Genomic DNA, 23,102 nt, shown 5'->3' on the forward strand with positions numbered 1-23,102 from the left:
ATCTAATATTTTGGCCCTATGTTTTTGATGTCCCACCTAGGGAAATTATCACCCCTGCTTCCAATCTGTCTCGTCCTGACAGAATTTTACGTATTTCATAGAGATCTCCACTCATTTTCCTAACCCCCAAGGAATACAGGCCCAGCCACACCAGACTCTGCTCCCAGAACAAGCCTGTCATCCCAGAGATAAGTCTGGTCATCCTTCGCTGCTCTTCCTCAATGTCAGGTTTGTCCTTTATAAGGTAAGGAGACCAAAACTGCATAATGTTCGAGATGTGGTCTCTCCAAGGCCCTGTATAGCTACAGTAAAACACCCTTACTCCTGTATTCAAATCCCCCTAAAATGTAGGTGAATACACAATTTATCTGCCTACCAGTTTTCTGCTCCTGCAATATTGCTTTCAGTGACTGGTGTAAAGGGAGATCCAGATTCTTTTCAATGTTACAGCTCCCCATTTGTTGGGTCTGTGTACACTGGTCAAAGTGCCAATGCCATTCCCAGTATTGACTTCTGGTTTCAGATCTCACTGCCCTGCACTAAACTCGGATGGCTGCACAGAAGAAAACAAAAATGCAGCTTAAGTTCCTTTATAGATTAACGTTTTTCAACCAATCCCTTTTCAAATAATAGGCTCCCGTTCTGTTTTTCCTATCAAAGGTCACAACACCACATATCCCCCGCCCGGCCATTGCACTTCATCTGCCACGTATTTGCTCAGACATGCCATTTGTTTCAATCACCTTGCAGTTTTTTGACATCCTGCTCACCCACTCACAATCCGATATTGTTTAGTGCCATCAGCAGACTTGGAAATATTGTATTTGAAAAACGTAACTAAACATATGATGTCTATTTGGAATAGCTGGGGCCCAAGCCCCAGTCCTGCTATATCTGCCAAGCGTTCCGCTCGAAACAAAACTTGTTTATTTCTACTCACTGCTTCCTGCCAGCTCCCCCAATCTAAAACCATATTAGTGCCAGTCCCACTGGATTTGAATTTGCATTATAGGCTTGGAGCTTTATCAAAAATTTCCTGAAAATCGAATCGTTTTGCATTGATTGCTTCTCCATAATTATGCTAAAAGTCATTATCTCAAATATGATTCCCATTTGATAAATCTCTGTTGACTTTGTCTGTGCTCATTACTTTCAGGTCCAATACTTCCTCTAAAACTGTTCTGTTGCTAATTTCATTCTATTCTATTTTTTTTTCAACAGACTAATGTTCGCTAGTATTGTTGGGAAGTTTTGTTTTTTGTTTTCTTTTCTTCTGTGAAGACATAACTGAAGTATTTGCTCCATAGGTCTGCCTTTTCCCTCTCCTCAATTCTCTGGTAACAGACTGTTAGAAAGCTGTTCCTTTTTTTCCTTAATTTTGCGATTGAAATATTTTAAGAAGATATTACAAGTTCAATCTTAAAACCCTTGTAAATATACTCTTCAGAAACCCATCAATTCCTATCTTAAGCTACTCAATGATTGACCTTCAACAGACCTGCAAACACAGAAGCATAGACTTTGTACCATCAACAATACAGAATGGTCGACATTAGCCCCACTTTCCGACACAAGACCCTTTGCCGTGAATCTTATGGCATGTAAAGTGCACAGCCGTGTATTTTCTAATGGTTGTGAAGTAACCATGACAACTTCTCCCTCAAGAAGGCCATTCCTGACCCCAACACCCTCTGGGTGAAAAAACAAACCTCAATTCCCTCCAAATCTCAAACTCTTCTCTTTAAAATGTGTTCCCCTGTTCTTGGTCCTTTGACTAAAAAGAACAGCTGCAGTCTATCCACCCTGTCCATGTCCGTCGGAATACTATCCTTCTGAATCACGGGCCACTCAGTCTTCTCTCCTCCAAACTAAACAACCCGAGCTTATCCAGCCACTCTCCATAGCTGATATGCTCCATCCCTGGTAACATCCTGGTGAATCTCCTCTCAGCCCCCCTCCACCACAATCTGATCCTTCCCGGAATGTGGTTCCCAGAACTACATACAGTATTCCATCTTGGCCAAAGCAAAGTTCCGCATAACTCTTATAATCTATGCCCTGATGTATATTGGTTATGTTCACGGTCTCGATGCTTTCTCAAATTATGTATAAACCTGTTTAGTTACATTCAGGGATATGTGGAGAAGCACCCTCTGAGCATCCTCCTGTGCTGTCATTCAATGAGTACTCCCCTGTCTGGTTCCTTCTTCTAAAGTGTATCACCTCATATTTATCCGATTGCATTCCATCAAGTATTGATCTGTCCATCTGATGATTCCATCTGTATCTTCCTGTAACATAAGGCCTTCCTCCTCTCTGCGAACCATCCGGCCAATCTTTCTATCAAACACAAATACAGTTGTCATACTCCCGCCACCCCCATCTGTATTCACAGCTGCATCATTTATGAGTACCAGAAACAATAAGGTTATAGTTCACACAACACCAGGTTACAGTCCAACAGGTTTACTCGGAGGCACGAGCTTCGAAGTGCTGCTTCTTCATTAGGTGTTGTGCAACTTGAAAGCTCGTGCCTCTGAATAGACCTCCTGGAGTATAACCTGGTGTTATGTGATTTTTAGGTTTGTCCACCCCAGTCCAACACCAACACCTCCGAATCACAAATAATAAGGGACACAGCACTGATCCCTGTGATACACTATTGGACACCGGTCTCCAATCACACATAGAACATAGAACATAGAAAAGTACAGCACAGTACAGGCCCTTCGGCCCTCGATGTTGCGCCGACCGAAGTCTACCTAACCTACACTAGCCCAATAACCTCCATATGCTTATCCAATGCCCGCTTGAATGACCAGAAAGAGGGAGAGTCCACCACTGATACTGGCAGGTCATTCCATGAACTCACAACCCGCTGAGTAAAGAATCTACCCCTAACATCTGTCCTAGACCAACCTCCCCTTAATTTAAAGCTATGTCCGCGAGTAACAGCTTACTCCATACGCGGAAAAATGTTCTCACTGTCAACCCTATCTAAACCCCTAATCATCTTGTACACCTCTATCAAATCTCCCCGAAACCTTCTTTTCTCCAATGAGAACAGCCCCAAGTGCCTCAGCCTTTCCTCATACGATCTTCCTACCATGCCAGGCAACATCCTGGTAAACCTCCTCTGCACCTGTTCCAGTGCCTCCATATCCTTCCTATAGTATGGTGACCAAAACTGTACACAATACTCCAGGTAAGGCCGCACCAGAGTCTTATACAACTGCAACATGACCTCAGGACTCCGGAACTCAATTCCTCTACCAATAAAGCCCAGTGCGCCATATGCCTTCTTCACAGCACTATCTACCAGGGTGGCAACTTTCAGAGATCTGTGTACATGGACACCAAGATCCCTCTGCTCATCCACACTACCAAGTAGCCTACCATTAGCCCATCTTCTTATTACTCCTACCAAAGTGAATGACTTCACACTTAACTACATTGAACTCCATTTGCCACCTTTCTGCCCAGCTCTGCAGCTTATCTATATCCCGCTGTAACCTGCCACATCCTTCTTCGCTGTCAACCACTCCAGCAACTTTCGTATCATCCGCAAACGTGCTCACCCAGCCGTCAAGCCCCTTCTCCAGGTCATTTATAAAAGTGACAAACAGCAATGGTCCCAAAACAGATCCTTGTGGAACACCGCAAGTAACTGCACTCCAAGATGAAACATTACCATCAACTACTACCCTCTGTCTCCTTCCAGCCAGCCAATTCCTAATCCAAACCTCTAATGCACCCTCAATGCCATACCTCCGTAGTTTTTGCATTACCCTGCCATGGGGTACCTTATCGAACACCTTGCTAAAATCCATATACACCACATCTACTGCTTTACCCTCGTCCACTTCCTTGGTCACCTTCTCGAAGAACTCAATAAGGCTTGTGAGGCACGACCTGCCCTTCATAAAACCATGCTGACTATCCTTGATCACATTATTCCTATCCAGATGTTCATAAATCCTATCCCTTACAATTCTCTCTAAGACTTTGCCCACAACAGAAGTGAGACTCACTGGCCTATAGTTACTAGGACTGTCCCTACTCCCCTTCTTGAACACAGGGACCACATTCGCTATCCTGCAGTCTTCTGGCACTATTCCTGTAGACAACGACGACATAACAATCAAGGCCAACGGCTCCGGTATCTCCTCCCTCGCTTCCCAGAGGATCCTAGGATAAATGCCATCAGGCCCAGGGGACTTATTTATTTTCATCCTTTCCAGTATTCCCCGGACCTCTTCCCTACATACCTCAAAGCCATCCATTCTAATCACTTGTGACTCAATATTCACATCAGCAACAATGTCCTGTTCCTAAGTGAATACTGAAGAAAAGTATTGATTTAGTGTCTCTCCAATCTCCTCTGCCTCCACGCACAACTTCCCACTACTATCCTTGACTGGACCGATACCTACCCTAGTCATCCTTTTATTCCTGACATACCTATAGAAAGCCTTAGGGTTTTCCCTAATCCTATCAACCAAGGACTTTTCATGTCCCCTTCTCGCTGCTCTTAGCTCTCTCTTGAGATCCTTCCTGGCTACCTTATAACACTCAATCGCCCCAACTGAACCTTCACGCCTCATCTTCACATAGGCCGCCCTCTTCCCTTTTACAACGGATTCCAATTCCTTATTAAACCACGGCTCCCTTACAAGACACTTTCCTCCCTGCCTGACTGGTACATACTTATCAAGGAGACCCAATAGCTGCTCCCTGAACAAGCTCCACATATCACTTGTGTCCTTCCCTTGAAGCCAATTTTTCCAATCCACACATCCGACGTCATGCCTCACCGCATCATAATTTCCCTGCCCCCAGCTATAACTCCTGCCCTGCAGTGCACACTTATCCCTCTCCATGACTAGAGTAAAATCGCCGAGTTGTGGTCACTGTCCCCGAAGTGCTCACCTACCTCCAAGTCTAACACCTGGCCTGGTTCATTACCGAGAACGAAATCCTGTATGGCCTCACCGCTTGTTGGCCTGTCTACATATTGTGTCAGGAAACCCTCCTGCACACATTGGACAAACACCGACCCATCTAACGAACTCGAGCTATAGCTTTCCCAGTCAATATCTGGGAAGTTAAAGTCCCCCATAACAACCACCCTACTACTTTCACTCTTCTCCTGAATCATTCTCGCAATACTTTCCTCTACGTCTCTCGGACTATTAGGAGGCCTGTAGAAAACTCCTAACAGGGTGACCTCACCTTTCCTATTTCTAACCTCAGCCCAAACTACGTCAGATGGCAAGTCTATCTCTATCGTCCTTTCCACCACTGTAAAACTATCCTTGACAAGCAGTGCCACACTTACACCCTTCAACCACTACCCTCTGTCTCCTATCACTAAGTTGGTTTGGATGCAAATTGTCAAGTCACTAATGACTCTTACCTGTTCCCTTGTTATTCTTTTCTGCTTGACACACTTGCAGAATATCTAGGGATTGTCCCTAATTTTACCCTGCTAGCAGGTTTTTATGTCCCTGTTTTAGGCAGTTCTCACTGAGTGATGAATTTCCTCATTATTATGGACTTAAGTGGCCAATCCTATATCTTGCCATTATTTGCCCAGAATGTGGATTAGACATCCAGGGAAGTGTTCTGTTAATTTCCAAATTGTCATATGTTCTGGGAAATTTCTGAAATTCAGTATGACCCACCTCTCATTTTTTTGAAACTCTGGAGAACATAGGCCGAGTTTTCTCATCAGGCAACATCGCCATCTGTGGCATTAATCTGGAGAAGGTCCATTGCACCTTTTAGTGGTCAGTATATTCTTTCTCATATTGGGTCACCAACACTGTTCACAATAGATGAAGGTTTGGAAGGTTCATTTCCAAACGTTTCATTACCTTACATCTTCAGTGGACCTCACGCGAAGCAATGCTGAAAATTCCTGCTTTCTATTTGTATGTTTGCGTTTCTTTGGGTTGTTGATGTCATTTCCTGTGGTGATGTTATTTCCTGTGGTGAAGTCACTTCCTGTTGCTTTTGTTAGATGGTCGTAGATGGGGTCTAACATCTAATAGCATACCTTGTTAGACGTCCATCAGAAATACATACGGATTCTCTCCATTGTTGCAGTTAATTTCTCAATAGCCAATATCACACGCTGTATAATAGATTCCAACAGTCTCCCTGCAGATGTCAAGTTAATTGGTCGGCAGTTCTCTAAACTATGTCTTCTTCCCTTTATAGATGCTTGGATCCCTTCCATTCATCTATAGTGCTTGGACCACGTTCACTAACTTGCATTTATCCACAATGGCTTCCAGCCTCTGCAGAATGCACAGGAAAATGAAACACAGTCATCGACGGTACAATTAATATTTCTATTGCTGATTTATGTCTGACATTTTCATATGAAGAACATCAGGTTTGTCAGACTTAGCAATGCTCAATCCAGTTACTTTTTCAAATACTACCTTGTTACTGATACAAACTGACTTTATGTCTTTAGTTGCGCAAGCCATATATGATCACTTGGTATTACTGGGTGATTTTGTGGATCTTACTCCATGAAGACAGATGCATAGTAATTGATTATTTTCTTGACCATTTCCCAAATTTCCATATTTGACCTTGCTTTTATTCTGTTTCCTTTGAAATACAGATTGTAGGTTTATGCAGTGTTTTTGTTCCTGTTTGTTCGCATTCATGGTCTCTTTCTGATTTCCTTATCAGTTTCATGGCCCTTGTTTCTGGATCATGAATTTCTGAAAATTCTCAGGTTTCCACAATGACTGAAATTCTTCTGAAGCCACTTCCTATGATTAATACATTTTCGAATTTGTTACGTTAAACACCATTGTGTCACTTTCCCTTACTTTGGTGTTTGTACCTGAAATAAATAGACGCTTTTTTCAGAATTTATATTTCTATTAATCTCCTGGTCTGATCGGATATATTCAGGAACACTGCAGGAGGACAGAGAAGGAATTGTGGGAGCACTGGCTGATACTTTTGCATCATTTCTGACCAATGGGTGAGGTCCCGGAGGACTGGAGGGTAGCTAATACTGTGCCCTTACTCAAGAAGGGCTACAAAGAAAAACCTGGGAACTATCGATCAGTAAACCTAAAATTAATAGTAGGTATCTTACTGGAAAAGGTTCTGAGAGATAACATATTCATGCATTTGGAAAGACAGGGTGTTATTCGGTGTAAGATTAGAGTGGTGCTAGAAAAGCACAGCAGGTCAAGCAGCATCCTAGGAACAGGAAAATCAATGTTTCAGGCAAAAGCCCATCATCAAACTCAGCACGGCTTTATGCATGGGAAATCATGGCTCACAAATCTGTTCGAATTCTTTGATGATGTGACCAGCAACGTTGAGAAGGGCAGAGTGGTATACGTAGGCTATATGGATTCCACTAAGTCCTTCAGTGATGTTCCAAGTGGTACGCTGCTCTGGAAGGTTAGATCGAATGAAATTGTCTTGATGGTTGGAAGCAGATGGTAAAAGTGGAAGGATGCTTGTCAGACTGGCGGCCTGTGACAAGTGGAATGCCTCACGAGTTGGTGCTGGGATCACTACATATTACATATATCTATGATTTAGATGAGAATGTATCGGAATGATTTGTAAGTTTGAAGATGATACGAAAATAAGCAGCATCATGGAAAGTGAGGAAGGTTATCAGAAATTAGAGAAAATACAGCAGTATCTTGATCAGCTGGAGAAGTGGCTGAGAAATGGCAAATGGATTTTAATACTGATCAGTGTAAGTTCTTGCATTTTAGAAAATCAAATCAAGGTTGGAGGTTCATGGTGAATGGTTGGTTCCTAAGGAGTGTAGTGGAACAGAGGGACCTTTGATTTCAGGTGCATGGTACTCTGAAATTTGATTCAGAGGAATACATGGCAGCAAAGAAAGCTTTTGGCACACTGGCCTTCATCAGTGTATATCACTGAGTTCGAAATTAGGGAGTTACATTGCAGTTACACAGGATGATGGTGAGGCCATACTGGTAGTGTAATGTTCACTTTTGATCACTTCGCTATAGGAAGGATGTTATTAAACTGGAAAGAGTGCAGAACAAATTTACAAGGATGTAGCAAAGGACCCAACGGTCTGCGTTGTAGGGAGAGGTTGGGCAAGCTTGGAGTTTTTATTTAAGATGTATGAGTCTGAGGGGGGATCTGATAGAAGTGTATAAGATCATGGGAGGTATGGACAGAGTGAATGCACTCAGTGTATTTTTCCCCAAGGTTGGGAAATCACGGACTAGAGGGAATCAGTTAAAAGTCAGAGGGGAAACATTAAAAGGGAACCTGAGGAGCAACTGCTTTACACACAGGGGCTGGTACGCATATGGAATGATGTGCCAGCGGAAGAGGTTGAGGTGGGAACATTCCCAACATTTAAAAGGCATTTGGACAAATGCAAGGACAGGAAAGTATTAGAAAGATACAGGACAACAGCAGAGAAATGGGGTTATCGTGGATGGACATTTTGTTCGGATGGACCAGTTTGGGCTGAAGGGCCTGTCTCCGTACTGTCAGAATCTGTGACTCGAACAACCATTGCTTGTGTCCCACTGAATGTTATATTGTACTTTCCCAATTGACTGGAGTGAGAGTGACCCTCCAGGCTACCATGACGTTTGACCAGAATGTTCAAGCGTTCTATGTTGAATGCAGACACCGTGTAAAATGCACCTTATTAATGTCACTATTCCTAAAAAAGCTGTTTCAGAGCAAGGTTATGAATTCATCCTTCTGATCACACAACACCAAATCTAAAATAGCCTGCTCTCTAGTTTACTTCACAACATACTCTTCAACCCACCTCATATACACTTTACAGAATTTATTTTTCACAGCCTGAGCAGTCACTTAGTTAATGCAGTTTAGATGCAACTTGAGACTAACCAATAAGACTGCAGTATCCATGATACTTGCATATTTAATTTCCAGCATATGATGCTCAGATTTTCTCCAACCATTTTGTTTTTGATATATAACAGCAATATTTGCTTCTCCTTGCTATTTATTAGCACTGCCTAAACTGATGCTGTGGAGTCTGATGGACAACTCTGTGTCATTATTAGTGATAGACTTGAACAAGACAATCGGGGAGGCTCACCTTGACACTGAGATGATCTGAATAAATGCCCAGCAATACAGGGCAAGTATCAATATATTTCCGGCTCTGTCAGGACAAAGGTCACCATTGTCTCTCTGCTACCTCACACTCACTGTATATCTGTTATAGCACCAACCCTCGGACAATCCTCATGCTCTATCTCCAAATACGGCTCAGGCACTGCCACTCTCATTATTTAATTCAGCAACTTCCTTCCCACACTTTCTCTATCAGCTACGCAATACACCCCACACTAATAATACTATATGGATTCAAAACTGTCGACTGACTCATTCCGGACACCTCACAATTCCCCCCACCTACACCAGCATTAACAGCAGGGCCACCGACTCCTGCCCTCACTCCCTCCATCCCTTTCTCACATTCTAAAAACAGCATGGAATAGTACAGAAATGGGCAAGCTGTGTGTTGGAGTTCCGAATATCCATTCCCTCACCCGCCTAACCCCGCCATGTGGGGAAGATACTCGTGCAAGATGGAGTGGACTGGGCTATCTCGTGTGGAGTTTCTGAAACATCACGTCCCACTGACACATTAAGGAGCAGTGCTCAGTGAAAGACAATTCTCACTTTAAACACACGGGCATTTGGAACGACAGTCCTTTCACTCCCCCCTCCAAAAAAAAAATACAGGTACCTCACTACACAGAGATGCAGACACAGAAATACTCGGAATTATTGGTAATCACCCCAACATACGAACAAACACAATACTTACAAGAGGATAGGCAGGTACACACATAAAAATACACACAGACATATAGAGTCACACACAAATAGACACAAACGCAGATACAACACACAGGCTGATATACAGAAAGACAGACGTAGGCGCGCATATACAGATGACAAGCAGATGGACACAAACACACACGCGTGCCCACCACACACATGTACACACACAGACACGAGTATCATTCAAACACAGATAGATAAGTTTTTGGTTTATAAGGGGATCAAGGATTCTCGGGGAAAGGCAGGATAATGACGTGGAGGAACATATAAGAAATGATTTAATAGCATATCAGACTCGATGTCCTCATTCTGCTACCTTTTTCATTCTCATGTGGTGTATTGTCTTCCTGAGATAGCAGCAAAGGCTGGGTTTGATACATATTCGATTGGAAAGGGTCAGTGGCAATGTAGGGCAGGTTTGGTGTCCGGAATATTTTAAGTTTATTCCTAATTATTCTTTCCTTATTTCTGAAAAGAGTGGTGATTTGATGTTCAGTTCTAAAATAACAGGTCCGACAAAGAAATAAGGACGTCCCATTTACTTTAGTGTTGTGCTACCTGTGGTGTCCTCATCCTCAGAGAGCAGTAAAGACTCGTTAATAGAGTCATAGAGTCATAGAGATGTTCAGCATGGAAGCAGACCTTTCGGTCCAACTTGTCCATACCGACTAGTATCCCAACCCAATCTAATCCCACCTGTCAACACCCAGTCCATATCCTGCCAAACCCTTCCTATTCATATATCCATCCAAATGCCTCTTAAATGTTGCAATTGTACCAACTGCCACCACATCCTCTGACAGCTCATTCCATACAAGTACCGTCTTCTGCGTGAAAACGTTGCCCCTTAAGTCTCTTTTATATCTTTCCTCTCTCACCCTAAAACTATGCCTTCTTGTTCAGGACTCCCCGACACCAGGGAAAAGACTTTTCTTATTTACCCTATCCATGCCCCTCTTAATTTCGTAAACCTCTAAAAGGTCATCCCTCAGCCTCCGAAGGTCCTGGGAAAACAGCCCCAGACTGTTCAGCCACTCTCTGTAGCTCAAATCCTGCAACCCTGGCAACATCTTTGTAAATCTTTTCTGAACCGTTTCAAGCCTCACAACATCTTTCTAATAGGTAAGAGACTAGAATTGCACGCAATATTCCAAGAGTGGCCTAACCAATGTCCTGTACAGCCACACCATGACCTCCCTATTCCTGTACTCAATACTCTGACCAATAAAGGAAAGCATACCAAACGCCTTCTTAACTATCCTATCTACCTGCGACTCCCCTTTCAAAGAACTATGAAGCTCTAATCCAAGTCTCTTTGCTTAGCAAAACTCCCTAGGACCTTACCATTAAGTGCATAAGTCTGAGCTTGACTGATCTTTGCTGGACAGGCGAGTCAATGTTTATTGGGAACAGAAGGAGGCGGATGGGCAGACAAACGCGGATTAGCCATGAGCATTCGGAATGGTACGCCAAATGGCCAACTGCTGCCCGAAGCCATGTGTAGTTCCTCAATTCATCCCTCAAGGCTGTTACAGAGCTATACTGCTGCCCCTACCCCAAGTGTACAGGAGCAGACATGTAAGCAATTCATTGAGTTTTGTAAATCCAATAATAGAATCATTGTATTCAGGCATTTCAACTCCAACCATTCATTAGGACAGTAAATGTTTTTTAAGAGTGGAAACATGTCTTGACATTTATTCCAGAGAACTTCTCATATCAATACGTAGCAGATAAAAAAATGGATGCCAGAAGAACAGTGAACGTGTCGGGCTAAACTCAAGAAAGTTCGTAGGAGAACAAAATAATGGTTAACAAAAGCATTAGCGGGCAATAGCTTCAATACTCCTAAGACACTTTATCGGTTTATTACGGGCAAGAAGTTAACAAGAGAAAGAACAGGGAGTATTAGAGCCCGAGGAAGCAGCTTGTGCACAGAGCCAGAGAATATTTTAAACACATACTACATATCGGTCTTCTCTTTGTAGAAGCAGTTCTTGAATTCACTGTCAATCCCAAATAGAGTGCTTTAAGCAAATTGGCACACAAGCTGAGGAAGAATTGGAAGTTTATGCAGGATAAAAAGTGGGCAAATCCGTAGATCCGGATGAACTGTACCGTAGGCTGATGTGGAAGATGAGGAAAGAGATTTCAGGCTCCTAAACTTTGTGTTTTTTTTTATTTTGCATCTGGCCACAGAGGTGATGTGATCGAATAGGACAGCATTTAATGTAGGTTCAACTTCCACACCATGGTAGAAAAAAAAAGCCATGGGTTTAAAGACCACCACGTCTCACATCAGTGGGAGCGCAACAATTGTAGAAAATTGTGAAGACTGTTGAGGCTGGATCACTAAATATCTTCAAGGCTGAGATGGACAGATTTTTAAACAAGGGTTACGGGGAAAATGCAGGAAATTCGAATTATGGATTATCAGAATAAAGTTGCGTAAATTGAAAGGAAAAGCAGAATCAGTGAGCGGATCGGCATACTGTCGCTCATATGTCCAATGGTAAACTTTTTTTTCCAATAGCCTGTTTTAATTGGAATTTCAACCTCTCTCTCTGGGGAGTGAGACACAGTTTGGCATGCAATCAATAGACTCAAGGTATTCAGAAATGCAGTACTATTAGACAGAAAAGACCAGAGGACTGCGATAAAGCGGATTGGATGTCGGGGGAGTACTTGCATCAGCACAGTTACCACTACCAGAAGGAAGACCTCAGCAAGACACCTTCGAAGGTTAAGCAGTGATCTGCACTGACGAAAAGGTCATTATGTGCCTGGTGTCAAAGAGTGCTTAAGGCCCTAACACTTCATCACTATAGTGTCTCCCTCCTTCCCTCGCCAAAACTAAATGTGAAGCGGTCCATAGACATGCTGTCAATAACAGAGTAGGTCGTTGTTCTTTGATTTGAGCGATATCAGTGAGAAGCAGCTCAGCAAAAGGTGCAGATAAACTCAGGTATACTCATTTTAACTCTCGTCTTTCAGCAGTTGAGATGGCAGAAAGGGCAGTCACATGTCCCTCCTGCAGAATGGGGGAGTTCAGGGAGATTTCAACTTTTTATTGAGTACACGTGTGTGGGAGGTGCACCCAGCTGCAGCTCCTGGGAGACCGAATTCGGGAGCTGGAGCGGGATGCACTCCAGATCATCCGAGATACCGAGAACTACATAAATAAGAGCTTTAGTGAGGTGGTCACACCCACGTCCCTCCCTTAGCTATGTTTATGAAATGACTGTCATATCCCAGTCCCATGTAAAGACCCAGGCCCTGAGTTCATCAGCCTTACCTGTCATCGCTGATGCATTTAACTAAATACAATTTATTCCAACAGGCTTTCTTTGCTTCCAGTTGTGTCCAGGCAGAGAGTAGCTGGGCGACCGCCAGGAATAGCAAAGGGGGTAGGAAGAGAGTGCAAGGATACCCTGTGGCCATTCCCGTCGAAAACAAATATACCATTCTGGATATTGATTTTGTGGGGTGGGGAGATGGGTGTGAGGAAATGACAGTTCAGGGGAAAGCAGCAGTAGCCAGGTTGGACAATTAAGACTGGCTCTGGGGCACAACTGGAAAGGATAAAGAAAAGAATTCTTAGAGATAGAAGAGTCAATTATTAAAGGGACAGATCGGAGGTTCTGTGGCCTCAAATGGGAATCCAGGACGTTGGGTTGCCTCGCAGGTGTCAGAGTCCAGGGTATCTCCAAGCGGCTGCAGAAAATTCTCAAGGGGGAGGGGGAGTTGCTAGAATTCATTGTGCACGTTGGCACAAATGACACAGGTAGGTATAGGAATGAGGTCCTATAGAGTGATTACAGAGAGTGAGGAGAAAAGTTTAAAAAAAGGACCTCTACAATGTTAGTCTCCTGATTACTTCCAGTGTCATGAGCTAGTGAAGGTAAGAACAGGAGTATATGGCAGGTAAATACGTGACTAAAGAATTGGTGCGGGGGGAGATATTCATATTTTTGGATCATTTGGATAGTTTCTGTGATAGTGTTGACCTGTTCAAGTCGCACATACAATGGAGGTGGATCAATATCTTCACAGCCAGATTTGCTTGTGATTGAGCTCGTGCTTACACCAAGGGAGGTTTCAAACCAACTTGGCGGGAGCAGTTATCCTCAACAGCAGGGAGGCAAGTGCGTGGGTAGAAGTAGGTACAGTAATCAAAAACAGTAAAGTGAAGAGACAGGTCAGGTTGGAACATGATAGGGAGCAAGGAATGCCTGTTGGATTAAATTGCATCTGTCTTGATGCAAGAGGACTGACAGGTAAAGCCGATGAACTCAGTGTGCGGATAGGTAATTGGTGCTGGGATAGTATAGCTATTACAAACACATGGTTGAGGGATGCATAGGACTGGTAACTTGATGTACAAGGATAAAGTGCATTATGAGGGTCAGAGCTGGTGGAAGGAGGGAAGGGGAGATGCATTTTTGATTAAGTTCGTGTATCACAGCACTAACTGGCGATGAAATAACTAAAGTATCAACCAGTGAAGGTTGTGGGTGGAGTTTAAGAAATATGAAGTGGATGGTGACATGATTGTGGTTGTACTATACACCCCCAAATAGTCAGTAGAAATTAGACGAACAAAAATATATGGAGAGACTGGGGAGACTTGCAGGAACAATAGGGCTGTTGTAATAGGGGTTTTAATTTTTGTAACAGACTGGGAATGCCAGAGCGTTAAGTGATTTGATGGGATGGAATCCATAACGTGCGTCAGGATAGTTTCCTCAAGCAGCATATTGAGGGTTCTATTCGGGAAGGAGCAAAATTTGACCAACTCTAAGAAATGTGGCAAGACAAGTGATTAATGTTACAGTAGATGTACACTCTGGGATCGTTGATTATAGTTCTATTAATGTTAAATAGTTATGGAGAGGGGGAAACAAATGGTCCACAAATTTAAGTTCTAAATTGGGGATGGTGTATTTTGATTGAGTTAGACAGGAGTTCGAAGGGGTTAATTGGAGTAGTCTGTTTGCAGGCAAAGGGACCTTCGCCAAGTAGGAGACCTTCAAAAGTGAGACAGCTGGAGTTCAAGATCTACATGTTCCTGTGAGGGTGAACGGAACGTTGACAGGAATGAGGAATCCTGTAAAACAAGAGATATTGAGGCTTTGACCAGAAAATTTGTGGAGGCATAGCTTAGGTCCAGGCACCTGGGATCAAGGGAATCTCTGGAGGTATAAAAGGGATACAGGAGTTTACTGAAGAAGGAAATCAGGAGGGCTGAAAAGGGGACATGATGTAACCTTGGCTGAGAGATCAGGATAAATCCAAACAGGTAGTTTAAGTATATTAAAGGAAAAACATTAACTATAAAGAGAATAGGACTCCTTAAATACCAATGTGAACATGTAAGTGTGGAATCATAAGAGATGGACAATGTCCTAAAAAGAAATTCTACTCTGTGTTTCCCGTGGAGAAATACATGAATACTTGGGAATTTGGGGAAGTTAGTGGTGATATCTTAGGGGCAGTCCATGTCACAGTAGAGTAGGTATTGAAGGTACTAGAATGTTTGATGTTGGATAAATCACATTGTCCTCACCAGATATATCCAAGCACGCTGCAAGGGGCTAGAGAAGAATTTGCGGGGGCCCTCGCTGATAATTTTGATCATCAGTTACAATTGGTGAGGTTCTGGAAGACTGGAGGAAAGCAAATGTTCACCCTTATTCAAGAAGGACTGAAAACTAAAGCCTGGGAAGTATAGACCAATGAGCTTAACATTTGTGGTAGGTAAATTATGTGAGAATATTTTGAGGGATAATATGTACATGGATTTGGAAAACAGGGATTGATTAGGAATAGTAAGCATGGCTTTGTGAGTGGAAGTTCACGCCTGATGAATTTGTTAAAGTTCCTTGGTAACGTGACCAGGAAGGTTGACTAGGGCAGGCCGGTAGACATCGAAACGCGTGGTGCTGGAAAAGCGCAGCAGGTCAGGCAGCAGCGGAGGGGCAGGAGAATCGATGTAGCTATCTGGGATAGAGAGGCCCCAACAGTCATTACTCTCTGAGAGAAGGAAACACTCCCCAAACATATACCCTGACCTATTGACATGAACAAAAGATATGAACACAGCGTCAGAGTGACTTTGCCCTGACCTCACAGCAGAATTTGAATGATCAAGGTGTTCTGGCGCCTGAACAAGATTTATCTTAATGGGAATCAGGTGTAAACTCCCCACTGGTTGGGTCATTCAGAATACAATGTGACAGGTGGAGATTAATCCTCTCAGTGCCTGGATATCTCTGTGGGGAATTCTCGGGGAAACTTTCTCAGCACAAACAACGTCAGCTCCTTCATCAATGTCTTTCCCTCCATCATACGATCAAAATGGGGATGTTCTATGAAGATCACACAATGTTTAGAACAATGTGTAATCTCCTCAGGTGCCAAAGTACCAAACCTAGACAACATTTAAGCTTCAGCTGTTAAAGTGTCGGCAGCATTCATGTAACAGTGCGATCAGACCCTGCACATTTTCATGATAAAATAAAAGAAGTTCATGTAGCATTTCAATCTAGTTTCACAGGAATGTGAGAAAACCATTCGGCCAGCAAAACTATTGGATAAGAAGAAACACAGCCCATTCCCTTTCTCCGGCTGACTACACAGGAAGAGATTTTGAAAACAAATCTGCAAATGTTGGAATCCAAAGTAGACAGGCAGGAGGCTAAAGGTTACAACAAGCCAGACAGCATCAGCAGGTGGAGAAGACAAGGCCTTGGTTATAACCCTTCTTCAGGACAGGGGTTAGCGGTGATGGAGCTACAGATAAATATGTAGGGGGAGAGAGGAGGAGGCAAGTTGGTGAGATCGGAATAGGTAAACACAGGTAAAGGGGTACCACTGGGTTGGACGATGGGAAGACTGAATCCGGCTGGCAGATGGAAGAAGGGTTGATCAGAAGAATGGAAGGGAGGAGGAGGGGCTGGGAAGGGAGTTGGCGGATTGGAAGGGAGGTTATTTGAAATTGGAGAACTCAATGTTGCCTGGCTTGCTGTGTTCTTCTATGCCCCTGCCTGTCTACTATTACACTGGAAGATAATGAGTCCAGTCAGTATATCATGCTGGTAAGCAGGAACCGAGAGTCGCCCAATAATGTCCGTTAGCCTTTTTAGTGGGACCAGGAGGAAGACATTCAGCCCCTCAAAACACTAATGCATGAAGAGAAGAGACCATTCAGCCCCTCCAGACTGTAACACAAAGGAGGATGTCATTGATGCTCCAACACGACAAATCAATGAAGCATACAATGCATAGAAAGGCTGCTCCATGGTTTTCCTCTTGGCTCCATTGCTAATGGTACACACGTGTTACATGAACAATACCGTGGTTTTCTGACAGTGAGGAGGGACAACGGATGGTTTGTGCCAAGTCTCAAGGAGGCATCTCCCATCGCAGAGAAGACAGGCTCGTGTTCTGTATGGAGGTCAGAGGCTGGTGGGAATGGCGAACTCTATCGGAGTGTGGCTGCTTACAGATTTGTGAACAACATGACGCTCAGTACAGGGTCACACACCAGCTGCACATTGAGGCAGTGACAGTTCATTCATAAGCCTGAAACTCTCTCTCAGCTAACACGAGACTACACACTAGTAAGTATGTTATCATAGAGTCCTACAGAACGGAGACAGGCCGTTCAGCCCAAACTTGTCCATGCTGACCATGGACATGTGGGCGGCACAGTGGTTAGCACTGCTGCCTCACAGCGCCAGAGACCCGGGTTCAATTCCCGCCTCAGGCGACTGACTGTGTGGAGTTTGCACGTTCTCCCCGTGTCTGCGTGGGTTTCCTCCGGGTGCTCTGGTTTCCTCCCACACTCCAAAGATGTGCAGGTCAGGTGAATTGGCCATGCTAAATTGCCCATAGCGTTAGGTAAGGGGTAGATATAGATATAGATGTAGGGGTATGGGTGGGTTACGCTTCGGCGGGGCGGTGTGGACCTGTTGGGCCGAAGGGCCTGTTTCCACACTGTAAGTAATCTAATATAATCTAATCTAATCTAAAAAAAATGTCCATCCATGCTATCCTCATTTCCCTGCACTTATATATTTGCCTAATATTGCAGAAAAAACACATGTTTTAGATAATACTGTAAATGTCCTGGTTTGAAAATAATGAGTGCTTGTCCAAAAACCTCAAGTTGTAATACAATCATCTTATTTTTGTACTGATACTGATTATTTCCTTCACTGTTTCCTCATGATACCATCACCACTCGGATTAGTCTGGCGGAATCCCTTTACACTGCCTCTCTGTGGCAAGGTGATCATTCCTTATAAAGGAGGGATAATTTGTACACATTGCCCCAAGTACTTTCTGAACAACATTGTAGCACTGCAGGAAGTTTTCTTCACTCCTATACTTTAATCATTTTGCAATGAAAGACAGTATCCAATTTACTGTGATGATTACTAGCTGCTTGATATGAATTCTGTTAGTGACTCATGACCAAAGACACCCAGCTCATTTTCGCCATGGGCCCTTCTGATGTTCTAAACTTCTAATAAAGACAAAATTACGAAGGATGGAGTGTTTTGCAAAATCATTCCTTAGCCTCGCGAACTTTTGTGCTTCAAGCACAGCCACGCCCACAGCAATACCACTATTGCTAGTGCTGATGTTTGGAGATGCTGGGAAGGCAATGTCTCTGTGGTGTTATTTCTTGTTTATTAATCCAGTGACCCAGGTACTGATCCCCACGGGAAATCGAATCCCACCACGGCAAATGGTGGAATTTGAATTTAATAAAATCAAATGCAGCTATAAAACCATTGTAAATCGTCAGAAAATCCTACCTGGTAATCTAATGCCCTCCAAGGAATAAAATTTACCACCTTCTGCTGGTCGGGCACACACGTGACTCCAGCGATGCATTTGATACTCAATTGCCTTTGAAATGTCCAAGCCAGCCGCTAAGTTATATCACTCACTACAACCTCTCAAAGAAATGAAACCGTACGGAACTAAGCAATGACTTCCTACAGCCCACGGACTGCAGTGGGTCAGGAAGGCAGATCAACAACACCTTCTCAAGGGCAATGATTAAAGGGAATTAAATACTGTCTCGGTATACATTAATGAATAAAGGAAGATGATCGCAATCAATGAAGAGAGACAAAGGGGCATGCCCCACTTAAAACAGGGACATTGATGTATACCCTAAATGGACAGGATTTTCAGTAATATGGGAACAGGAGAAAAATAAATAAGATTAATCTCGTTTATATTTCCATTCCAGCTGATCATCAACAATCCCGTTGTATGCTTCATTCTGTCTATATCTCTCTTTCTACATCTATTCGAATCACTCCTTCGCTCCTCACAACAGACGTCCCTGTGACCAACATCAATTACACTATTTGACAGTGACGTTCAGTTCTGATGTATGGTCAGTGGACTCGAAGTGCCAATTCTGTTTTTCTCTCTACCCGAAGCTGCTAATGCTGCTCAGTTTCTGTGGCAATTTCGTGTTATTTTTATTTCTGATCTCGAGCATCATTCTTTGTTTTATTTAACCTTTCATGTTGTTATTACATGGGATGTCTGCATCACTGGCAAGGGAAGCATTTGTTGGCCAAGGCCAAGTGTTTTTTACTTGAGGTCATTCTTTCAGGCAGTATAGAGCCCAGCACATTGCTGTGGGTCTGAGTCAGACCACGTTGTAATGCTAGATTTCTTTACCAAAGAACATCAGTGAAATAGATAAAATTATTGATAAAATGCTGGTGATGTTATGGATGTTATTAGTGAAACTCGTTTTTATTCCCAAATCACACATTTGAATATATGTTCTGACATCATCTATGGGTGCATGTGAAACAGTGCCTTTATGTGTAATAACCTGTGCCTCTGAATTACATTTCTTGCAATACCAATACTCTGACACAGTGTCCTTGTCATGAGTTACATTAGAGCCAAGAACAAGGTTGTTATCGAAATAGTTGCAACTGCAAGAGTGCCTACAGGAGAGTTGGAACCATGAAGTCAGAATGTTACCAAGGCATAGATAATGGTTTATTAAACATCAGCATTGACGCCAAGGTGGGGACTGGGGGTAGAATCGAGCTGGTCGTGGATAGATTTAGGGATGGATAGACTACCGCGACATTAATGAATTCAGGGAAAAAGGGTACATCGGGATTGTGAACAGTCTTGTTCTGAGATGTTTGTGAGGCTGGAGGTGTGGGTGGTTCTGAAATTTGTCGGTAATGAATAGAATTTGCATTTGAATCTGAAGACAATAGTTTTCGTCTTTGCTAAATATAGAAAACAGAAATAGCAATGAGTTTCACCATGGCTTATGGGCTTAATAAATGGATACAGATGGAGAGACTTACCAGGAACACCAACAATAGCGAGAAAGGGATAGTAACCTGCCTGGATAATCAACAGTACACAGTATATCCGCTCTGGCAATGTCGGCCAATCCCAGGAATGATACAAAAGACCAAGGGATAAACTCCTGTTTATCGTTGCAGCATTCCAGTCTACTGTTCTCAGATTCTGATCCATTAATGGAACATTGCAGACTATTCTCAGATGATTATCTCTCCTCTTCCTGGCTCTGCAGCTGTTGATCCCTGATATTGTGGAGGTGATGCATCTACTGCTACAATGGGACAAAGCATTGAAGAAGCCCCTTACTAATAGAAGAGGGAAACCATCCAGTGACACAATTAGGATCCATGGAGACTGTCATCAATTACAGTCACTGAACAAACAGATCCAGTTAACTCCTTTCCGTATAGTACCTTCAGATCACAATAACAACTGGCCTGCATTGAATGTTGGTATCGCTAGTTATTGGTCACATCTCCCATTACCAATTGCTCTAGTGACGTTGGTTGTGAGGGAAAATGATGGATGGTTTCTTATCGCAGGCAAGATGAATCTGCTGTGTTGTTGGTTTGCAATGTTGTAACAGCCTGAAACTCCCACCACCATCACACCCAAAAACCACAATCTAGATGTAGTTACCGTGCTGATCCCTCCTCGACTAGAACAGGTGCCAACCAGTAGATTTACAGTGGACATATTTGCCCTGATCATACAGAGGAAGTGTGCATCTGTCTGGGCATTTCTCTCATTGATCTAATAAGGCAATTTAGTAAATCCAACACAGAATGTGCTTCAGCATTGTTTTATATAAACTCACAAACATTTTAATACACTTTATTTGCTTCAATGAAGTAAGACTAACTTTTTTTAAAAATTCAGTCCAAAGTTAAATGTTGCATGTTGTCACAAAGCCGGTCCCTTTACAAGGTTATGTTTTCCTTGATCATATTTTTGCCAGAGAGGTTCTAAACGATCCATGATTCCATTATGTCTGAATTTTGAAATGTTCATTGGGTGCCTTTTATTTATACCGAGCAGGTAATGCCTCTGGCAGTAGGCGTTCAAGTCTTTAAAAAAGACTTGTATAATCAAGAGGATGAGGTCAGCTCTCTAGCTGGGCAGGTTGGTTCGGTTTGGGGGTTATTTGAGTCAGGGTCACTGTTGAAACTGGATGCTCTCCCCCTTCTTCGGCTCTTCTGACCTCATAACTGTAAGGTCTTTTTTGCATCAGATTTACTCCTTGTGCTAAGGGCCTTGTTTATTGGGATTTTGCAAGAATTTGTAACAGCATCCTTAAGTCGGGATACCCTGTCGAGTTTGGATAGGATTAGTTATTCAGGTATTCTATTTTCGCTTCCTTGTGTTTCATTCGGTAATTTGGTAATTAAATTCTGTTTGTTTAAAACTCGGCATTTTGAACAGTTAATTCACTCCGGGAACATCCATGATACAGTAACCTACAAAAAATAGCAAAGTTACTGTCTGGGCTACCTGCTTAAAATGTTTTGGGGGGCCGGGCCTGGTCCATGACTGATTGGGGGCTATTTATGGGATATAATCGGCTACTGGCAGGTGTTCGTGATACTTATTTTGGGTGTTGATTTGGTCGAGTAAACAGACCTTCGGATAACAAAGACACTTGCAGTCATCAAGCATTTTTTGACGGGTGGAAGAATTAACTTTGGGATTTTTACAGAATGCACATGAAGTCAAAGCTGCGGGAATTAGTGGAAGAGTTGGAGTTGAAGCTACCTCCTAATGTGAGGAAAAATGAGATGATTGCAGCAGTAGCTCATCATTCCAATTTGCTGGAAACTCGAGCAAGATCTGTAAAGATGACTAAACTTCAATCGCAAAAGAATCAGTTTGTGTAATGACTAAAATCAGAAGAGAAAGAAAGAGAATGGATAGGGTTAGCAGAGGAAAGAGAAAAAAGAACAGCTAGTTTTAGCAGGAGAGAAAGACAAAGAGGGAGCATTTGTGCTTCAGAGATGGACACATAAAATAGAAAGTCAGCTCAAAAGGTTGGAGATGAAGGCTGAAGTTAAGCTTAGTGAGGGACAGAGTGAGGATGAGCAAACCCCTGGTGATCGAAAGCCTGTTCAGAAACGTTTTAGATATATTCACGAAAGAAACACAACTGGAGCCAGAGCAGGATATAGAAAATACAGGATATACACAGTATATTCATGGAAACTATTTTCATTTCATTTGAAAAATAGTTCAACAATTGCAGTAGCCAATGAGCATGTGGGTTGTGTTGATCCAAACAGAACCTGTGGGTAGTGCTAATGAGGTATTCGCAACACTATTAGAGGAGAGATCTGGGGAGTATGAGGAGAGGAAAAGTGCACATGAGCTTGTGCGAGAAGCTGACAGACAACGTTTCAGCAATCTAAGGCCGAATCTGGTCAAACCGAGACTGAGTTTGAAAGGATCAGAAAAGTAATTTTGATAGATGGATAAGACCTTTAAAAAGAGAGCAAATTTATGATGCTCTTCGAGAGACAATTAATTTGGAGGAGTTCAAAACTTCACTGCCTGACTCAGTAGAAACTCAATTGGAAGAGCATAGAGTTAACACGGCAAGGCATGTACATGGAGTTGCTTATGAATGTGAGTATGTCGAGTGATTAATGACTGTAAAAACTTGGTTTGGCTTTCAGAATCAATTTCAGTGCGTGAAGGATAGAAATTGGGGCAAAGACAATGTTTCACATGGAAAGGGAAAGGTATATTTTGAAGAAGATCATAATGATAACTTATCGCAGGGTAAAAGGGAAACACTTGAAGGAGACAACGAAGTTAAAAAAACCCTGGTGTTTTCACTGCAAAAAATTAGGTCATATGAAATCACTGTGTTGGTG

The sequence above is a fragment of the Chiloscyllium punctatum genome, chromosome 12, assembly GCF_047496795.1.
Source record: "Chiloscyllium punctatum isolate Juve2018m chromosome 12, sChiPun1.3, whole genome shotgun sequence".
NCBI classification, from domain to species: domain Eukaryota; kingdom Metazoa; phylum Chordata; class Chondrichthyes; order Orectolobiformes; family Hemiscylliidae; genus Chiloscyllium; species Chiloscyllium punctatum.